This window comes from Danio rerio, chromosome 17 (genome assembly GCF_052040795.2).
Source record: "Danio rerio strain M-AB ecotype USA chromosome 17, GRCz13ab, whole genome shotgun sequence".
NCBI lineage: Eukaryota > Metazoa > Chordata > Actinopteri > Cypriniformes > Danionidae > Danio > Danio rerio.
Genome location: NC_141037.1, coordinates 54,917,501 through 54,936,976, shown reverse-complemented (window position 1 = coordinate 54,936,976; position 19,476 = coordinate 54,917,501). Strand labels below are relative to the sequence as shown.

General features: G+C 39.6%; 2 long non-coding RNA genes across 2 annotated transcripts in view; both read left to right on the top strand.

Annotated features, from left to right (window-relative positions):
* LOC147840047 (uncharacterized) overlaps positions 1 to 19,476 on the top strand; it is a 543,896-nt gene that overhangs the window by 456,555 nt on the left and 67,865 nt on the right. The gene's annotated exons all lie outside the window — the stretch shown is intronic.
* LOC141378395 (uncharacterized) lies at positions 7,429 to 15,076 on the top strand. Its single transcript, XR_015513958.1, has 3 exons — positions 7,429 to 8,364; positions 8,431 to 12,095; positions 12,419 to 15,076. It is a non-coding gene; the product is annotated as an uncharacterized LOC141378395 (long non-coding RNA).

Below are 19,476 nucleotides of genomic sequence, written 5' to 3'. Positions count from 1 at the left end.
ACCTACTCCAACCTTTAACCCAACCATCACAGTTATTAATGTCTACACCTACTCCAACCTTAAACCCAACCATCACAGTTATTAATGTCTACACCTACTCCAACCTTTAACCCAACCATCACAGTTATTAATGTCTACACCTACTCCAACCTTAAACCCAACCATCACAGTTATTAACGTCTACACCTACTCCAACCTTAAACACAACCATGACAGTTATTAACATCTACACCTACTCCAACCTTAAACACAACCATGACAGTTATTAACGTCTACACCTACTCCAACCTTAAACCCAACCATCACAGTTATTAACGTCTACACCTACTCCAACCTTAAACACAACCATGACAGTTATTAATGTCTACACCTACTCCAACCTTTAACCCAACCATCACAGTTATTAATGTCTACACCTACTCCACACCTAAATCCAACCATCAGTTATTGACGTCTACACCTGCTCTTCACCTAAACCAAACCATCACAGTTATTAACGTCTACATCTACCCTAACCCCAAACCCAACCATCACATAGTTCATTCAATTCATAGCGCAAGTCTTTGTACTGTTGGGGGAAACCAGAGCACCCGGAAGAAACCTACGCCAACACAGGAAGAACATGCAAACGCCACACAGAAAGGAGCTACCATTGGAGCATTGCATTTATGCAATCGGTGGGTGTGTTCTGGAACTCACTCGTTTTCATTAGTTTACTTCTGCCCTCTGTTTGGTTCTCATTCTACAGAGGTGAGATAGGAGAACAACATTAACATGAAAAAACTGGATTAGTCAAGCAGCAAAGCTGGTGCGTTGTACTAGAGCAGATGTTTATGATTTTTTCTTCTCTCACAGCTGTTGTGTTTAAAGGGTCACGAAACACAAAAAAACACATTTTTTGAGCTGTTGACAGTCGTATATGTGTCTCACACTGCTAAAAACACTATTAGGACACCTATATTTCACTAAAAAGTGTAAATTGGTTGTTTTTGCGTTTTCAAGCAAATTCGTACTTCCTGTTTGAAACGAATTTTTGTAGCTGCGTCACGGCTATGAGATAATAGCGTGTATTCCAGCGTGCAGACTGGACGTCTGTGCCAGAGTGTGTCTTATTACGTCTTACAGTGTGATGCATTAATGCATGAGTAAGGCTTGGTTCAAACCAATCGGCGCGCTCTATTTTGCAACTTCATTAATATTCATTAGTTTCACAGTGTTTACACCACAGAGACGCCACGTTGTGTTGGCAAGACAAGGGTGAAGTGTTGCTTTTATAGTTTGCTGCAGTTAAGTTTTGTTTTCATTTTTTCTCTGTGAGAGCTCATCTGGATCACGTGTGGATTAACAGTGTACGCGACGCTCGACAACAATAACTTGCGTGTCTAAGGAGGATTATTGTTTACCTGAGAGCTGTTCTCATCTGCAAACGCTGAGATCCGGATTCGCTTGTAGTCTTCTCTTAATAAAGACGCGGCTCTAGTTGCTGGTGATTGTCCTGTCTCTACAGATTTGGTAAGTGAGTGACCAGTGCTCTTTGTTTATTCAGTTTGTTCGTATCGAATTAAGTTACTGAGTGCAAACATGTTATTTTGTGACAGGAATAACACACGCGGCTTTCTGACGCTACCTGCCGTGTGCATCTAAGTTTCCGGAAAATGCTGAGTTTTTTTTCTCTCATTCGCCGTGCGGTATCAAACATTGCATGAAAATACACACTTAGAGCAGTTACTCGAATCAAATATCTCGTTTGTCGCGAGGGGCATTAATGAATTCCCTGAATGAAAGAGCCAAACTGCAGTTAAAGTCCACCATTTAATAATTTGGCAAATAATTCGACTACAGATGTCCATGTAAACACCATCACTTTCTACTGTGTGTATTTTGACTGAAACTCGCGCGTGCCCAAATAGACACTCCCACACCCTCCCACTTCAGTTCCTCCGACAGTCCCCCCTAAACAGAGCTGGACACGCCCACTTTTCTGACTTTTTCCAAAGTAGAGGTGTAAAAACACCCTGCTGAAACGAGGGGGTTTCATGGCCCTTTAAGAGTAGGCCGGTTTACACATGCAACATTACTACAATGAACACTGCAATGTTGTCAGTCTAACAGCAATACTATAAAGTGAGAGACTGAATGCTTGGCTCTTCTTAAAAGTATGGCATCTGTTTGACATTTCAGTGCAAGTGTGTTCACTAGCTACTGCCATAGTCTTTCCTTTTGCATGTTCTTTGCTTCTAACCACTTGTGTTATTGTCAGTCAGTGTTCCTGAGCGCTGTCAGACAGACTCTGGAGATCAGAGACAAATCACCCACTTGACTAGCCTCTGTTGTTGGAATCCGATCTCATACCGAAGACCTGTCAACAGCCATCCTAAGAGCAACATATAAAACGCTATATGACAATGGTTGTAAACATCTATGTCAGGACTGAATATGATTGTTTGTACTTTTTAATAGAGAGGAAGAAAATTTAATAGAGAGTTGGAATATATGAAATGTTAACATTTTGCACTGATAATAATCATACTGCCAGACATCTGTCCTCCAGATGTAATATGTTTTTGTACTCATAAGGGATTTTTGAAACACACTTAGTCTGACCTGTCACCCAAGACTTTTTTGCCTTGGGAGACCCTACCAGGGGTATTAGCCCCCGACAACATAGCTCTTAGGATCACTCAGGCACTTAAACCCCTCCACCAAAAGAAGGTGGCAGTTCACGGAGGGCAGTTTGCTGCTTAGTGCCAGGCGGCTAGGATGAGAACCAGCACCTCCACTGTGTTCCATCGGAAAAAGGGTGGCTTTCCATCTCCAGGTTGGAGGAAAGTCCTAACCCCAGGTGGAAGAGTTCAAGTATATTGGGGTTTTGTTCACAAGTGAGGGAAGGATGGAATGTGAGATTGTTAGGCGGATTGGTGCAGCAGTAATGCGGTCCATGTACCCTTCCGTTGTGGTAAAGAAAGAGAGAAGCCGAAAGGCAAAGCTTGCGGTTTACAGGTCAATCTACGTCCCTACTCTGACCTATGGTCATGAGTTTTGGGTCATGACTGAAAGAACAAGATCTCGGACACAAGCAGCTGAAACGAGTTTTCTTCGCAGGGTGGCAGGGCGCACCATTATAGACAGGGTGAGGAGCTCTGTCACCCAGGAGGAGCTTGGAGTAGAGCCGCTGCTCCTCCACATCGAGAGAAGTCAGCTGAGGTGGCTCGGGCATCTGTTGCGGATGCCTCCTGGAAAGACCCAGGACACGCAGGACGGACTTTGTCTCTCAGCTAGCCTGTGAACGCCTCGGGATCCCCCCGGAGGAGCTGGAGGAAGTGTCTGGGGAGAGGGAAGTCTTAGGTTCTCTCCTAAGACTGTTGCCCTCGCGATCCGGCCCCGGAAGCCGTAGAAAATGAATGAATGAATGAATGAATACTTCTGATGAGATGTAAACCTGGAGACAGAACCGAACCGTCAGAATATTTCAAACCAATCTTAAGTGGATTTGAATGTATTCTTTGGGGTGATTGTCCTGCTGGACTGGTCTTCAAGCTTCAGTCTATTCATCGATAGCATAACAAGCTATGTTTTAATCCAAAAATGTGAATTAGACTTATGTGCAAACCTAGAAACATGCCAAATTTGCGATTAAAGCTCTCTTTCCATAAAAGTCAAAGAGAACATAATCATATATATATATATGGAGCATTAATATATATAAATTCATGACTATGTAGTTAATTTTTTCTTATCGTCTAAAAACTATATCGTACTCCTTTGTGTGCAAGTTTCTGTCTTCTAAAATTTATGCAGATCTTGGCATTTCTATGAAGTTTTATTTTATATTTCAAAATGTGCATAAAATAGGTAAATCTACACAGCTAGAAATTTTGCCAATCTGGTTTTATACTTCCAATAATACATAATCCTTACAGTTAAGTTTCTGCTTTCTATTCAGTTTCCACTTTTTTTGTCATTGCCCATGAAAGTACAACAAAACTACTGAAAGAGCGCAATAGTTTCATTGTTCTTTCACGTGCAATGATAAATAAATTCTATTCCTGCTACAGCAAGGCCCAATCCCAATTCTCCCCCTTAGCCCTTCCCCTTACCCCTCGTTTTGCGTGTGCCCGTGAAGGTGTAGTGGTGTCCCAATTCTCTTTAGCTTGAAGGCGTAGGGCTAAGGGCGAGGGGCATACACCACTTCAAACGAAGAGTTTTGAGGACCACACTTGAAACTAAGGGGGTAAGAAAAAATTCCCAGAATACCCCAGCAACAGCTGCACCCGGAAGTAAGGGGATCCAAAAATTTGTATTTTTTTGTCATTTTTACGATTTTTTACAACAAACAAACACATGTTTTAATATATTCATAACCGCGTTCATGTTTTACCGTCATGCTTTTTAAAAAAAAACAGTAAATTTTGCAATCTACAATCCCTAATCATGACTCCTGTATAGCAGTCCCACAACTTTGTGACACTCGATGACACTGGAATACCCTGTCAGAAAAGTCTAGTGGCTGGGAATGAGCTTTTCACAGTGTCTGCTGTAATGTTAAGACTGTTTTTGTGTGTTTACATTGGTGAGTATGGCCACTGTTGTAAATGCAAAAAGAGAATTGGGATTGGGCCCAAAGCATCCCTATAACAAGACTGGCAAGAATGTATGACTTTAGCAATAATACTTTGGCAATATCACCTACTGTCCTTCCAGAATATGTTATGGTTCAGTAATAAAACAGAAGAAGGAAAGACTAAACGCTGTCAAATGAAGAAGGAGAGACAAACGCAAGCATAGCTTTTCTTCTTGAAGTGAACCATCCTTTTATAATAAATAAGTGTAAAGGTTTGTGCCCGTAGACATTAACCCTGTCCACAGCCCACAGCCGCTGCGATTCATCTCCAGTGACATGCGTTACACATGGAGGGAACTGAAATTCTAAATCACCAAACCGAATAAGGCTGAGCCGACACTCTGTGTCCTTCACTGAGCAATCTTTAACGTCAATTTGTTTGAGCTCAGTGAAATCGGCTGGAAGTTTAATGTGGTCTGGATGCACATAGGAGAGCTAAAGGGATAGTTCACCCAAAAATACGATTCTGTGATTATTTATGTGTATGAATCAAGCAGTTTAATTCAACCAAGTCTAATGAAGGGATGTGACTGTGGTCAGTGATGTACAGAAGTTTTAGAACCATAGCAAAATCTTGTGTAGCTTTAATAATGTTTAATTTAACTGTATTTTTTATACACATAATTTATTCATTCATTCATTTTCTTGTCGGCTTAGTCCCTTTATTAATCCGGGGTCGCCACAGCAGAATGAACCGCCAACTTATCCAGCAAGTTTTTACGCAGCGGATGCCCTTCTAGCCACAACCCATCTCTGGGTAACATCCACACACACACTCACACACACTCATACACTACGGACAATTTAGCCTACCCAATTCACCTGTACCGCATGTCTTTGGACTGTGGGGGAAACCGGAGCACCCGGAGGAAACCCACACGAACGCAGGGAGAACATGCAAACTCCACACAGAAACGCCAACTGAGATAAGGCTCGAACCAGCGACCCATTGACCTTCTTGCTGTGAGGCGACAGCACTACCTACGCGCCACTGCTTGGCCCACATAATTTATAAAACTGCAAATTGAATTAATATTAATAATCATCAATGAATTATTATATTCACAGGTTAACATTATTAAAGTAAAGTACACCCATCGTAAATTAATCAGTCATATGCAAACAAAGAAATGTTATATCTGTAGCTGTTCTAATTGCAGATTTTAAAATTGTACCCTGGTAAAACTATGAGTATGTTCTGTTTTCCTTTACGATATTATAATTACAGATGTGTGAATTTTATTTGCGTACAAAATATTTATGAAAGTGATTTTATTCCATAAACAATTCTTTTTTTTTTTATATATATATTTTATGGTCATATTTTGGGGCGACATGGTGGCATCCACTGTGTAGAACATAAGCTGGAATAGTTGGTGGTTCATTCCATTGTGGCGAACTCTGAAATAGAGACTAAGCCAAAGGCAAATGAATGAATGAATGAATGAATGTTTATACGTTCAGTTTCGTCCATGAAGCAGAGTTTGAAACAACTAGCCATTAGAATTTGCTTAGAAATGTCAATTTTAAAAAGCATCAGTCTCTCTCTTCAGTCTGCTCTTCAAGGGATTCTGATTTTGCAGTGAGGACAATTGATGGCTATTTATATACATATATATAGTGGAATCTGGCAAATTTATGGTATCAGAAAACTTTTATGTGACAGTAACATTTGTACAAACATGGTCTGGAGTGTTGAGTTTAACAGAAATGACTTGGTCCACATTAAAAAAAACAAACAAACACAGTCAGCAATGAACACTGCCAGCAGGTGACCTCGTAACCCAGATCCCCAAAAGGTTAGGTGTTATGCTAACAACACAGCACCAAGTGCATTCTACAGCCTCGTCACTACAGACTGATTGATTTATTAGTTGAGTCTTTTTAGTTTTCATCTTTTAGCAAAAGTCTTGTTGTCTATCTCGGTTATAAGAGCAACAGATAACTTGACTTCTAGTTGATCATTTGGAAAAGTGGCAGAAAGTAGATCTTTCTGATGAATCATCTGTTGAACTGCATCACAATCATCAAAATATACTGCAGAAGACCTACTGGAACCCGCATGGACCCAAGATTCTCACAGAAATCAGTCAAGTTTGGTGAAGGAAAAATCATGGTATGGAGTTACATTCAGTATGGGGACATGAGAGAGATCTGCAGAGTGGATGGCAACATCAACAGCCTGAGGAATCAAGACATTTGTGCTGCGCATTACATCACAAACCACAGGAGAGGGACAATTCTTCAGCAGGATAGCGCTTCTTTTTCATACTTCAGCCTCCACATCAAAGCTCCTGAAAGCAAAGAAGGTCAAGGTGCTCCAGGATTGGCCAGCCCAGTCACTAGACATGAACATTATTGAGCATGTATGGGGGAAGATGAAGGAGGAGGCGTTGAAGATGCATCTAAAGAATGTTGATGAACCCTGGGAGTCCTGCAAGAAGGCTTTCTTTGCCATTCCAGATGACTTTATTAATAATTTGAGTCATGTCAGAGATGTATGGATGCAGTCCTCCAAGCTTATGATGGAGTCAGACACAATATTCATTCTTCTTCCACTGGACCATGACTTTATATTCTATACTGGTGTTATGAACCGCACAGTTTTGCTGCGTGTATGTTCTTTCTGTCTCCATCTCTCTCTCTCCCTGTATCGGCCCTGTCATTTTCTCAGGTACCGCCTACTTTGGAGCACTATTGTCTGACATGACTGCCAATCCTAATCAACTGTGTGATGACGACTTCTCTCTCTCCGCCAATCACGTTCGTTGCAGAGCCCTTTAAAAACGGAAGCGGCAACGGGGAGAGATCAGCTGTTGTTGTTTTGGCGTGTTGTCTGTTTGGTGGTGTCCGTGTGCGCTGTCGCTGCTACTGATGTGTACTTTGATTGAGATTTATTGATGTTGACTTTGAGTGAGATTTGTTTGAGAGTTCTGACGTGTGTTTCTACATCTCTAGCCCGCTATTGCTCCATTCAAAAACCTTCTGTGACTTGACAAGGGAGATCTGGAACAACATAGTATGTGACGTGACATACATATTTGCACGCAGGATTATTGATGTATAGAAACACTAGTTAGCGAAGTGCGCTAATTTTGCATTTTTATTTAAAAGTTAGAGTAAGTTCAGGGCGCTTTGCGCTGAAGACTTTTCTTTTTATTTTGTTATTTTCTTATTTAGTTGATTGGGGAGGAGATTAAGGGAATGTTTTGTTATATTTATTCCTTTGATTTGTATGCGCAAACTTCAGTTCCCTCTCTTATTTGTCTTGGTTTTTTCAACTTTATCTTCTTGTTTGTAAATATTGTAAATAATCTGGGAGCAATAAATCTTTTGCGGTGCTAATTTGTTGTTTGGTGTTTTCTCTTGCCATTCTTCATCATCAGTTTATACTTTGGTCATCTTTATGTTACTCCTTTTAATACCCTCGACAAATTGCCATCAAGGATCGTAACAACTGGACAGTATTTCTGTTAAGTGACAAGACTTTTGTCTAGGCAAACTCAGACCTTACTGTCCAAATGAAATAATGAAAAATTAAGGCATGACCATATTTTATTCTGGGAAAATAAGTGTAAACTAGAGGCCTTTTCCTTTCATATAAACCACTTCTGATATCAAATGATCAACTAGAAGTCAAGTTATTATTTGTTGTTCCTAAACTTGGATAGGCGACAAGACTTTAGTCAGGTGGTGTAGACAAAGTCTACTGGCACTCTATTTTGAAAGGATGTGAAGAAGATGTGTGCATATAGAAATATTTTTGAAATCTCTGATAGGTTCAAACTGTGTGGCGTCCCAAGGGTGAGGAGTACAATGAAAATGCACAGTAGCACTAGTAAAGCTTGGAGTGTTTTTGTGCAGAGTTGCAGAAGTTATACAGGTGTCAGCAAGCTGTATTTCAGAGAAGATGCTACCTTTACTTTATGCCCTAGGCCACTAGGCAATCTGTAACATGACAAATGAGCCAAATCTTCACATTTCTGAGGACAAACAGGGTAGAGGTTAAGCATGCCCTTAGACCTCAACCCAACAGAACCATTTTAGGGAGTTTTGAAAAGACAAGATGAATGCAATTCTCTATTCAGTATCTGAAAGAGGTCATTTCTCAAGAATTGAGAAAGAAAGATGTTGCAGTATGTCATCAACTAGTTCATTCAATGTCCAGAAGAATCGTCTCTGTTCTTAAAGATCAAGGAGGCCATGCAGAATGTTTACACTGTCAGGTCTTGATGCCCAATTCCCATTTGTTGCCTCGGAATTGTTCGCCTGTCCGTTTACACGTTCTTATAATTGTGGCCCATATTCGATTCAAATGTTTACACTTGACTTGACAATTTACGACATTGCGTAAAGGCGGGTTCTAGCATCTGCGCCACACTAGCCACGATGGAAGAAACTGTCTCGCTTTTAGCTCTTTGAAACATGCAAAGTTCGCCCAACTTTAAAATGATTTTGAGGAGGAGAAGGGAAAGGGCCGTCATCGCAGCTTGTGCCTATGGTTTATATATGGTGTCCTCCACATACCTGTCAACCCTCTCGTTTTTCCCGGGATTCTCCCGTATTTTACAGTTCTATTCCGCTATCATCCCGTAAAGGTATTTTCCCGTATTTCTCCCGTATTTCTCTGAACAGCCGAGCCTCCCTCTATGCAACCCATACCGCCGAACCACCAGGGGTCGCTCCTTGCTCTTAAACGCGAGTCTTCTGTGCTTTTGCTTTGTTTAGGAATGAAAACACTTATAAATAAATATAAAAAATGGCGCGATTCCCCTTCCTTTTGATTGCAGGTGCCGTCGCCCATCCTATACAATCCTCAAAACAGTCATATAATGGTGCATGACTGTCAGCTGACGCGCTCCATAGTGATAAACAGATGCTGTTTCCCAAACGGACTCTGTACACGCGATTTGAAGTGGAGAGAAAGTCTGGCTTTTGAGTGCGTGTTGTAACAGACATACACACATAATTAATAATAATAACATATAAAGATGTCGATGTTGGTGGGGTTTCTTCCAAACACAACTAATTTCGTCTTAAATGAGCATAAAGAGTAAGGAAAGCAGTCGAATGCCTTCATTATAACGTTAGATGTGTGCATTTTTAAAGTGACACCTCTTATTTAATGTAACAAAAAAATCTAAATAAATGAGTGATTCATTCGTTGCTCTTTAATCAGAATGTGTGTTATACAGTGAAGAAACGGCTAATAAGATTTGATAGCTTGATTCTATGTCATTATAATAGCTATTAATTTTAATAAGCTGAACAGTTTGCAAATAAATTTGCTGCTAACAGGGCCGGAGTGGGACTCTTTTTCAGCCCTGGAGTTTCAAGCCTCAGACCGGCCCACCTCAGTTCACCACTGACTATATTAAAATAAGGTTATTTCCAATTCAGTTTCTAATTACACTATCACGTCTATTTTTGAGAAAACAGCTCTTTTAGAACTTCAAATGTTCAACAACCCTTACAGTATTATGTCTTAACAATAAAAATGAAAAAAAAAAATTGTTACTCAGACAAGGACCGAACCCAGGTTGGCCGCGTCATAATCTAACGTACTAACCACTGTACCACAACAGCTGTACGTTGAATGGTGACTTATCTAGTTATATCATCATTAACCTGCAGGCTGCATCCTGCTCACGAGGCTACGAGAAAATAGATAAAAAGTGCAGAGCAGCGGTAAAATAATGAATAAGAAGGCTGTGGTCAAGTAAATAAATAAATAATTTTAAAAAAGTGTGACTGCTGAGAGCAACCGATTCTGGAACTAGGGACACCGGCCCTCGCGGCCAAAAAACGGACCGGCCCACCGGGAATTCTCCCGGTCCTCCCGATTAGCCAATCCGGGCCTGGCGGCTAATGTATACTATTTATTTTTATTTTGTTAATAATAATTTTAAAACATTTTACAGACCATTTAGCTGTTTATTCACAATGAACAGCTCCAAATGAACATATTTAGACATTTGGGGATTTTTTTAAGGGTGGGTGGGGGGTGGTCGGAGGAATCCCTTATTATGGTGGGCATATCCCTTATTTTAACATCCCAATGTTGACAGGTATGGTCCTCCACCATTTAGAGAAATTTGTGGTAACGAGAGAGATCTTCAGTCTGGTGGGAGCAAATTGGGGCGACAGACCACTTTCCTCTGTTCCCATGTTTCCTCTGTTGTTGTTGTTTACAGTGTCGGCGTCTCAACACACGCTCTTCCTTTTACGTCATTAAACAGTGAAGTACCACATTGTCGCAAGTTTAAATGACGAACAAACGGAACAGTCTGTTATTTAACTATAATATTAGGAATTAGGAATCATGGATTTTAAAGTTGTAGTGACACAAGTAATGAGTTGAAATGGATTTTTAAGGTTTTAAACTGTCGGAATTTCATTGTACACACTGCACACTGCAAACGACAGACCGGAAGTCATTCATTTCCACTGGAAACCAGTCCGGGAGCTGCGTGGAGTTCCGATCATCTCCGTATGCGGAAAATTTGGATCCGACTTGAGCTGCGGATCCGTTGAAATATTTGAACTCTTGCGACTAGACCGTATGCGACCTGCCGACGGGATATGATGTATTCCAGCTTTGTCCAAGCAGATCCGTGCGCGCGAGATGAGAAATAGGAGTTTATTTGGTTATTTTTTGAATCTAAAAAGTCTATATTAAAAAAAACTTTTCTGTTCATAAATGTAAGTAAGAAAGTAATAAAAAAAATATATTTTAATGTTGGCCACCCCTGCTTTAGATGAAACCCAAAAGCTCTCTGTCCCTCTCGAAACGTTCAAAGACGCAAAAACACTGCACAACCTAATCTGATAAGGAAGACATTAGCAAACAAAGCTTTTTTAGGCACACAAAAAAGTTCTCGGAGCTTGATATAAATATAGTTGAAGCACTGAAGTCTTTTAGCCTTTAGCTGTAAGATGCATTACACTTTGGTTAAAACACACATATTCCACTAGAATAGACACGGTTTAAACAGTTGAGATGTACTGTATGTGTTATGGCAAATAGTGATCATTTAAAGCCTAATATGCAGGGGATTAGTACTTCGAGAATGTTTGACAGGCTCATGCATCAATTCAGAGCCCAGTGAGAACAGATTTGAGGCATTCAATCTCAGGCAGCAAGACTAGATTTAGCACCCAGTTTAGAGTGGAAAAATGGGGATTCATACACGGCGTCCTATCCCAGAGATGGGTTTGCGGCTGGAAGGGCATCCGCAGCGTAAAAATGTGCTGGATAAGTTGGCGGTTCATTCCGCTGTGGCATGTCATTGTTGAATCTCTCAGTCAGTTGAGGACTCTGTTTTGGAAAATCGAATCCCAATTTTTTGTCTCTTTTCAGTCTCTCCCCAGCTATCCAGCTCCTTCCTCTCTATCCCTGCTAAAAAAATCCAGCTTTAACCAGCCTAGGCTGGTTGGCTGGTTTTAGCTGGTCGACCAGGCTGGTTTTAGAGGGGTTTTGGCCACTTCCAGGCTGGTTTCCAGCCATTTCCAGCCTGGTCTTAGCTGGTCAGGCTGGGAGATGACCAGCTAAAACCAGCTTGACCAGCCTAGCCAAGCTGGGAGTCCAGCTAAAACCAGCTATATCCAACTTAAACCAGGCTGGTCATGCTGGTTTTAGCTGGATTTGGCTGGTCATTTTCCAGCCTGACCAGCTAAGACCAGGCTGGAAATGGCTGGAAACCAGTCTGGAAATGGCCAAAACCCCTCTAAAACCAGCCAACCAGCCTAAGCTGGTTTAAGCTGGATTTTTCAGCAGGGTACCCTATTTATTCTCAGTTTTGCTGGTTCTGAAGCGCAGACTTTGAAAGAATCTTATAAATGACAGACAGTGTGTGTATTAATCACGTGAAGCACATGAGATAGCACATGGCGCTAGCAATTGCTACGCTAACAAGGCATTACAACATACACAAGCCTACAAATTAGAAGACACAATATTGACTAAAGATAAACAAACATTTTACAGATACAGCTAGGATGTCCCCCCTAGTCGTTAGGTATTGGAAAAGTGTAAGGAAGTGCTTTAAACTCTTATGGTCATTTATCTTCCTCCTGCAGGACAGGACATCTGAGCTGAAGCAGCAGTGAAGACAGACAAACAGATGCCCGCTCACCGAGAGGTCGGCCAGGTCAAGCTGTTTTTTTTTTTCCTTCACAAAGAAGCCGAGAAAGAATTTACTCCATGCCACATTTGTTCACGCTTGGATAGGAGGCAGGGATGAGCTTCACCCAAAGGAGCAGAATGACCTGCTTTCAACTGAAAGAGGCTATCCCCTCTGCCTTCCGCTCAGTTATCCTCACATAAGATAGAGAGCGCTCCTCAAGGTAAAGTAGAAACTGTAGGCTCAGATAAAATGTGGCAGCAGTGTTCAGGGGCCTCATGTATCAATGCTGCGTACGCACAAAAACTTTGCGTACGCCAGGTTTCACGCTCAGAATCGCTCACGTTTGGATTTACTAACGATGAACTGAACGTGGGAATGTGCGCAGCTCCACGGCAGCTTTCTGGCAGGCGTATGCACATTTTTTGTGCGTGTCTGTTTTATTTCCATTGGCGACTCCTAGAGGCAGTTGTGTTAAATTCCTCTCTACAAAGTGTCTGAGCCTTGCAATGGCAGCTGTATGAGACGGGTTCATCTAGCAGGTATATAAGGTTTCCATACCATACAGTTGACCAGCTAAATATTAAAGCGCAATTTGCAGCGGCCGCCTGTTTTCCCAATGTAATCTGAGGTATCTACTGCACGCACATTGCTATAAAGACACTATCTGAAGATGAATTTGCATACGTGAATCAGAAACATTTCCATTCAATAAATGTGCAAATAAAATATGATGCACAGACTTATTAATGATTCCAACTTGTCTTTCTCGTGATAAATAGTTGGCAAAATCTGATATGTAGCGGGGAAAAAAAAGAAGAAAGAGTTCATCAGACGCTGGATTCGAACCGAGTTCATGCTCGAATGTGTCAAAACATGTTGACATGCGTCTTACGAGTTGCACCACTGAGACTGTTAAGATTCTGCAATATTTTACACCTATAAACCACACTATTTCTTTTTTAATTTACTCGGTGCGACGTTCAGACCCAACTGTGTTAACCGCATCAGCTAAACACTCCCACTCTATTTTTTTCTTTTGTTGTTAATTCCGGAGAACAAACTTGCAAATAACACCGCTTTTCTCCGGTCTACCTCCAAAAGCAGCACTTCCAATTCACATTCTGTTCAAAGTTTCTCTTCTTGCTTGCTTTTGCCTTTGCTTTTTCGTTGGGTTTTGCCAAAGTAGAGTCATTAGCATATTCATACGGGGGAGGAGGCAGGGAGGGGTTTTGTGCTCGTGCATGTTGCGCTCAGTTTCACGTTCATTCGGATGTACAAAAGAATATGCGTGAGATTCGGCGTACGCAGTGTTTCATACATCTGTATTTTTTTCTGCGTACGCACATTTACAGCTTTGTGCGTACGCAATGTTTTAGTAAGATTTCCACGCAAGTCTTCGTACATGAGGCCCCAGGTGAATATATCAGAAGAATACACAGCATTTTATTTGGAAGTACGGAACGTGATTCCTACTGACTAATACAATGAATTTATGGGCATTTTCAGAACTGATCATTTGCTTTCAGACTTAAAGGGCCATGAAAGCCCCTCGTTTCAGCAGGGTGTTTTCACACCTCTACTTTGGAAAAAGTCAGAAAAGTGGGCGTGTCCAGCTCTGTTTAGGGGGGACTGACGGAGGAACTAAAGTGGGATGGTGTGGGAGTGTCTATTTGGGCACGCGCGAGTTTCAGAGTCAAAAACACACACACACACACACACACACACAAACACGGGAGAAAGTGACTGTGTTTACATGGACATCTGTAGTTGAATTATTTGCCAAATTATTAAATGTTGGACTTTAACTGCAGTTTGGCTCTTTCATTCAGGGAATTCATTAATGTCCCTCGCGACAAACAAGATATTTGATTCGAGGAACTGCTCTAAGCGTGTATTTTTCATGCAATGTTTGATACCACACGGTGAATGAGAGAAAAAAAACCCTCAGCATTTCCCGGTAACTTAGATGCAACAGCAGGTAGTGTCAGAAAGCCGCGTGTGTTATTCCGGTCACAAAATGCAGCGAAAATCCTACACAAGGTTAAAGTTTGGTTGTGGTGCTAACATGTTTAACCTCAAGTTATTGTTGTCGAGCATCGCGTACACTGTTAATCCACACGTGACTCCAGCTGAGCTCTCACAGAGAGAAAATGAAAACAAAACTTAACTGCAGCAAACTATAAAAGTAACACTTCACGCTTGTTTTGCCAACACAACGTGGCGTCTCTGTCGTCTAAACGATGTGACAGTAATGAATATTAATGAAGTTGCACAATAGAGCGCGCTGATTGGTTTGAACCAAGCCTTACTCATGCATTAATGCATCACACTGTAAGACGTAATAAGACACACTCTGACACAGACGTCCAGTCTGCACGCTGGAATACACGCTATTATGTCATGACCGTGACGCAGCTTCAAAAATTTGTTTCAAACCGAAAGTACGAATTTGCTTAAAATAACGCAAAAACAACCAATTTACACTTTTTAGTGAAATATAGGTGTCCTAATAGTGTTTTTAGCAGTGTGGGACACATATACGACTGTCAACAGCTCAAAAAATGTGTTTTGGTGTTTCGTGACCCTTTAAAGTGTTGCATTGAACGTTCTTTCACATAGCAACATTTTAGAGTGCACCACCTGACAAAAGTCTTGTCACCTGTCCAAGTTTTAGGAACAACAAATAATAACTTGATTTCTAGTTGATCATTTGGTATCAGAAGTGGTTTATATGAAAGGCAAATGCCAGAATAAAATATGATCATGTCTTGATTTTTAATTATTTAATTAGGACAGTAAGGTCTGAGTTTGCTTGGATAAAAGTCTTGTCACTGAACAGAAATAATGTCCAGTATAGAATATAAAGTCCTGCTGCAGTAGAAACAGAGTTAATATTGTGTCTGACTCCATCATGAGCTTGGAGGACTGCATCCATACATCTCTGCAGTGACTCAAATTATTAATAAAGTCACCTGGAATGGCAAAGAAAGCCTTCTTTCAGGACTCCCAGAGCTCATCAAGATGCATCTTCAACGCCTCCTCCTTCATCTTACCCCAGACATGCTCAATAATGTTCATGTCTAGTGATGGGGCTGGCCAATCCTGGAGCACCTTGACCTTCTTTGCTTTCAGGAGATTTGATTTGGAGGCTGAAGTATGAGAAGAATTGTCCCTCTCCTGTGGTTCGTAATGTAATAGGCAGCACAAATGTCTTGATTCCTCAGGCTGTTGATGTTGCCATTCACTCTGTAGATCTCTCACAAGCCCCCTTGCTGAATGTAACTCCAAACAATGATTTTATCTTCACCAAACTTGACTGATTTCTGTGAGAATCTTGGCTCCATTCGGGTTCCAATAGGTCTTCTGCAGTATTTGTGACGATTGTGATGCAGTTCAACAGATGATTTAGCGGAAAACCTTCTGTCTGTGCCAATAGTCTAGTGGTTAAGTGCGCCAACATATAACACCATGGAGCTCACGGTGACCCAAGTTCGATTCCTGACTCAAGGCCCTTTGCCAACCCTTCCCCTCTCTCTGCTCCCAATACTTTCATGTCTGTATCCTCCACTGATCTTTCTAATAAAAGGTAAAAAAAAAAAATAATAATAATAATTCATTCAATTATTTTCTTTTCAGCTTAGTCCCTTTATTAATCCGGGGTCGCCACAGCGGAATGAACCGCCAAATTATCCAGCAAGCATTTTATGCAGCGGATGCCCTTCCATCTCTGGGAAACATCCCTTAAAATAATTATATATATATATATATATATATATATATATATATATATATATATATATATATATATATATATATATATATACATATATATATATATATATATAATATATATATAAAAAAAATCTACACAGCAACTCACATGTGTCCTCACACAGTAAAAATATCTGTATATTCGATATTTTGCGATTAGTTTTATTTGAATGTTTTGGTTATGTATGGGGCTTTGCTCTTTTCTCCAACAACATTTAGTGTTGAAATGTTTGTAAATAGTCACTTTTATTAGTATTTTTATTGGTTTGAAGTGATAAACTCGGTTGGTCTTAGTTGGTGTTGTAAATTATGGTACAAAAACCCAGTAATAACCTGCCGGCACTGTTTCTATTTTATTTGTCCTCATTCTTTATATGTTATACCAGCAACACTTTACAATACAAGACATGTAGTTACTGTTAGAAAATATTAAAATAATATATTAAGTAAATAATATTTACAAACGACGATCAATGCTTGTATTAACCGTTCAACATCATAGTTTTAACATTTAGAAATGCATTATTAAAATCAAACGTTGTGCTTGTTAATGTTAGTTAATAGACTGGGGGTTAACATCAACTACCAATGAACAACTGTAAACACTGCAGTAAATGTATAATACATTGTTTGTTCATGTTAGTAACTTTTCATCTTCTTAAAACTCACCTTTTTGGTATCGCTTATAACTTTCGAGGGTTTTCTTTTCTGTATTTTTTGTATTTCATGTTTTATTGTGTGTTGATGCTCTTGTTAGCACTTTGAGTCTGAGAAAGATTACATTATAACTCATTCATTCATTCATTCATTTTCTTTTCAGCTTAGTCCCTTTATTAATCCGGGGTCGCCACAGCGGAATGAACCGCCAAATTATCCAGCAAGCATTTTACGCAGCAGATGCCCTTCCAGCTGCAACCCATCTCTGGGAAACATCCCTAAAAATAATTAAATAAAAATATTTGAATGTTTTGGTTATGTATGGGGCTTTGCTCTTTCCTCCAACAACATTTAATGTTGAAATGTTTGTAAATAGTCACTTTTATTAGTATTTTTATTGGTTTGAAGTGATAAACTCGGTTGGTCTTAGTTGGTGTTGTAAATTATGGTACAAAAACCCAGTAATAACCTGCCAGCACTGGTTATTTGTCTATTCTATTTCTATTTTATTTGTCCTCATTCTTTATATGTTATACCAGCAACACTTTACAATACAAGACATGTAGTTACTGTTAGAAAATATTAAAATAATATATTAAGTAAATAATATTTACAAACGACGATCAATGCTTGTATTAACCGTTCAACATCATAGTTTTAACATTTAGAAATGCATTAACGTTGTGCTTAGACTGGGGGTTAACATCAACTACCAATGAACAACTGTATTTTCATTTACTAATGATAATGACCATGAATAAACACTGCAGTAAATGTATAATACATTGTTTGTTCATGTTAGTAACTTTTCATCTTCTTAAAACTCACCTTTTTAGTATCGCTTATAACTTTGGAGGATTTCTTTTTTAACTGTATTATTTGTATTTCATGTTTTATTGTGCGTTGAGTCTCACTTTGAGTCTGAGAAAAATTACATAATAACTCAAATGTATTATTATTATGAGAATTAGTATTAGTAGTAGTATTAGTAGTAATAGTAAATCCATTAACTAACATTAACTATGCCCTGAATTGTAAAGTATTACCATTCTTTCTCATACAGCATATCTTTTCAAACAACTAAAATGTCAATAAACGTCACTTTGTTAACCTCCACAGCTGATTTTTCAACAATACAAGTTCACAGAGCAGAGATTCAGGTCTCATAATAAAAATCACAACCTGAATCATGAAATATGCATTCGTTTGGATTAATACATCGTGTACAAATTTTTACATTTAGTCATTTAGCAGACGCTTTTATCCAAAACGACTTACAAAGAGGACAAGGAAGCAATTTACACAACTATAAGAGCAACAATGACATTTCAGCAAGTTTTACACATAACAGTCGATGAATGATGAAAAAAGTATCAGTTAGAGGAGGAATTAAGCAAAAGAAAGTGCAGTTAGACAACATTTTAGAAATTAAAGGCACTTTTTGGTTTTTAGAAATGGTAATGAATGACCTCACCAAAAACAGACACGGCTTATTTTAACACATTTGTCATTCTGAATTAATCTACTTGGTGTGTTGGTCCGAGTCAGACTGCCAGACTTCACCAAATTTCACCAATGTTCAAAGATAACCTCATTCAGCCAGAAAATGCAGATAAAATCATGATCACCATACTAAAACATTTCTGTATAAATGTGTTTAAAAAAAGACTTTAAAAGATGTTAAAAAAAAAAAAGATATTATAAATATTGAAAACTGGACAAACCAGCTCATGGATATAATGAGCACCATCATTAGGAGCCAGTGAATCAGATTTATCCCAAAATAACGCATGAGCCAAAAGTTTCCACACAGACACTAGCAGCATTATTACACCACAGGGTTTAACAGCGCTTTCTACAGGACACTTCATTTCTCATTCATTTGTCAAATTTCCACAGAATGTTGTCCAAAGATAAAAATAAATGTAGACATCTATCTGTACTTAAAGGAAACTAAATGAGTGAAATTAAAGGTTAAACGGTTGCTGCTTTCTAGTCAGCTGACAGGCGGATAATTTGTTACTATATGGAGGGTGTATTTGGAACACTGTTCTAAGTATAGGACATAAGAGATAGACAATACTCAAAATTTCTGGGCAGACATATCTATTAGTCACAGTCATTCACGACCAAGCTACTTGCAAATTCTAGTAAAACCAATAAATAATGCTTATATGGGTTGAAACACACACACTGATAACTGGCAGTAACAAATGGTGTTAGTATACGCAGTGGAACAGCAACCCCCTCGCATTTTGGTCCAAAATGGCCCATCTGGAGAGCGCAACAAAAGGCTTGTTG